This window comes from Triticum aestivum, chromosome 6B, assembly GCF_018294505.1.
Source record: "Triticum aestivum cultivar Chinese Spring chromosome 6B, IWGSC CS RefSeq v2.1, whole genome shotgun sequence".
NCBI lineage: Eukaryota > Viridiplantae > Streptophyta > Magnoliopsida > Poales > Poaceae > Triticum > Triticum aestivum.
In genome coordinates, this window is record NC_057810.1 from 35,045,838 (window position 1) to 35,048,739 (window position 2,902).

At 39.3% G+C, this 2,902-nt stretch overlaps 1 long non-coding RNA gene across 1 annotated transcript; it reads right to left on the reverse strand.

Moving 5' to 3' along the window:
• Positions 1-584: 584 nt before the first annotated feature.
• Positions 585-1,530, reverse strand: LOC123133322 (uncharacterized). Its single transcript, XR_006465225.1, has 3 exons — positions 1,482-1,530; positions 1,142-1,339; positions 585-791 (listed from the first exon to the last, which is right to left on the reverse strand). It is a non-coding gene; the product is annotated as an uncharacterized lncRNA (long non-coding RNA).
• Between the last annotated feature and the right edge of the window lie 1,372 nt (positions 1,531-2,902).

Sequence of the window (2,902 nt, forward strand, 5' to 3'; positions counted from 1 at the left end):
TTTTCAGCGACACAAAATTAGCTAGCTAAAACCATTAGCAGCTGCAGACACACGTGCTTTTCTAGTTAGCTAGCCATTTTATGCAACTACTCGGCCATGCACCAAGAACGGCCATGCACACGGCGTAGAAGACACATATTCTAACTGGCTATCCGGACGGCAACAACGTCTTCAAAACGATTTTGTGGTTGGCTGTAATTTGGAGCAACAAACGGAAGCGAGCTAACTAAATCACCAAGCAGAAGATCCTGAGAAAACGGTCGTGGACATGAGGCGTGTTGAGAAGAAGGTATAAGCGAGGGACTCTCTTTTCTCAGCGAGCTCAGTTTAAAAAAAAGAGGTATGTTGTTCTTTTTTTGATGCAGAGAAAATACTGTGGTTTGCCAAAAACTGCAATATTAAAATTACAATTTTTAGAGACAACCAAACAACCCTTTGTAATAAAAACTACATTATTATAAAAAACTGCAGTATTATGGGAATACATAGAAAATACTTTGTTACCAAACGGGGCCTAATCTTCTCCCACCCTTCCTCCTGTTCCACCTTCATGTACTTGTACAAATTATATAAATTTTATGATTTCAAAAGAATATTTTGATTATATTTCTTATTTAAAAGTAATTAAAGATGTACATGGTGGTTAATTCAACCTTAATTTTTTACCGCAACAAGGATAAAACTTGAAACTAACATAGACTTAATTAACTAAACTGTCCCTTGTCCCCATTTCTTAAACTCCTCACACGCTACTTGCTCCATTCTCCCCGTGGCCATGCAACCATGCCTACCTGTGACCATGAAAATCAATCAATCATTAAAATTCATGATCTGACTATACAATTCACAAGATAAATGAAATCCATGTCAACTAAAATATAATTAAAAACACGTCGTTTGTGCTCTGTAGCAGGGATACATTATCATACGAGCCAGGTTAGAGTACTCGTACCATGAATAAAGAAGGCACACAACATCTGGCATTATCACAAAATCATACTTGCACACATTACCACCAGTAGCAAGATAAACGAGGTGGATATCAGCTTTTAAAGCATGATTAGGAATCAAGGCAAACTCTATTTTCAGGGTTAGAAAGAAAAAGACCAAGTGCAAGAATTGGAACAGATAAGAAGCTTACCAGGGCATGATGCCATTGGGTTGGATGTCATGCACGGGCCAATAGAGCTCCCTCCCTATCTCTTACGAAGCTCTCCCTACGACCCACTTCAGAGCAGCCGGTCGTGCTCTTTTCCAACCCAACTTCTGCATCGCCGCAGATCAGCCAAAGGAGCTGCTGCCGGCAGCCAAGCTCACCTTCCGCACTGCTACAGATCAGCTAGCATGTGGAGTGTACATGATCTGAGAGAGACTCAGTCGAGCAACATAAATGAAAAAGGAAAAGTACCAACGTTTTGAGAAAATGAATTCAGTTAGTCATACAAGAATATGTTCAGAAGATAAAAATCATTTAGACACACCTCACGCAAATTCTCTCAAAGAAATTCTTCATGACATCTTTTGGAACCTACCTTCAGAAAAACAAAGTAAGAGAGCAGACATATGCAGCACAATTACCATCTAGGAACTTGTGGTGTAAAACCATCAAAGTACAAAAAAGATATATGAATATAGTGTTTCCTTATTTAATTTTATTCCAGATTACAGTTGAAATGTTTATAAAGTACATATTCTTGGGTAGCATTTCTTTCTCATCTTGTCTGCACAATAAACATATTAAGGCTTAATATTATTACTGAGCTAAGAGATCGATCAACAAGTCATATGCTCTAATTTAGAAAAGAACTATGTGCATTTACTTACTGGAGGAAGAAACCAAGGTCAAAAGGCAAAATGGCAGTCTTCATATCGTGCGTCAAGCATAACTACATTGCCTTATGAACTGAAGTAAAAATTAGAATTATCAAGCAACAGTACTAACAACCAACAGTGACGAGACTTGCTCTTGCACAAATGTTTATCCCAACAAAGGATCGCGAACTCGCTAGATACACTAGGCACTGTCTTAGGAACAACTTCAGAGTAGGTCGATTGAAACTTAGAAGAAACAGAGATACACATGTTAACTAATAGACTGGCATTTGTCACTTTGTGATTGAAATTAACTATGAATAAGGACTCTGGAAAATGAACATACAGTTGTGTGGAGGGCATAAAAAATATGGAGTAGAACTTGTATTACCCTAAGAACCAGCATTGGGGCAGAGAAATTAAACCTTAGATCCAGCAAGGAAGCTTTAGTATGTAGATCACATGATCGGAATATGCATTTGGCCTCCTCCTGGGGCGTAGGATGTGCAACTTCAGCAAGTAATGTATTTCCAGGTACCTTCAAGTGGTGTTTAGCAGGCAAAAAAATTCAGAGAATATTAATTTTCAAAACCAGATAAACTCTGTAACAATCAGTCAAAGAACGGTGGTTTCCGCTAGTTCCAGAAAAGAAGAGGACAGGTTCCAGATGATTGGATATGTTGTGCTTGGTCAATATAATTTTAGTAAATATCACACCATATACCTTCAGAGTTCTGGTTGCCAAGCATCTTTAGATGCCCAACCTTCAGTCAAGATGGCAATGGCATCATCTTCTCTCACCTACAGGCTACAGTCCTCCTCTACTCTTGTTCCTCCTGGCCTACTCGTGCAGCGCATCACCCAGCGATCAACCCTCCTGTCCTGTAAAGTGGGTTGGCCCGGTGTTCCCATACTGACAATGCCCAAACATGACAAATTTTTGCATGATTTTCAGATTGCATCACTGGATAGGAAACAATGGTCCTGGAAATTAATCAAAGCACCAAAGTCTCACCATTAATCTATGGACGACGTCGTTCTCCCAATCGGAATCCTCGTGGTCCCAAATGCTAAATGGTTCAAACTATGT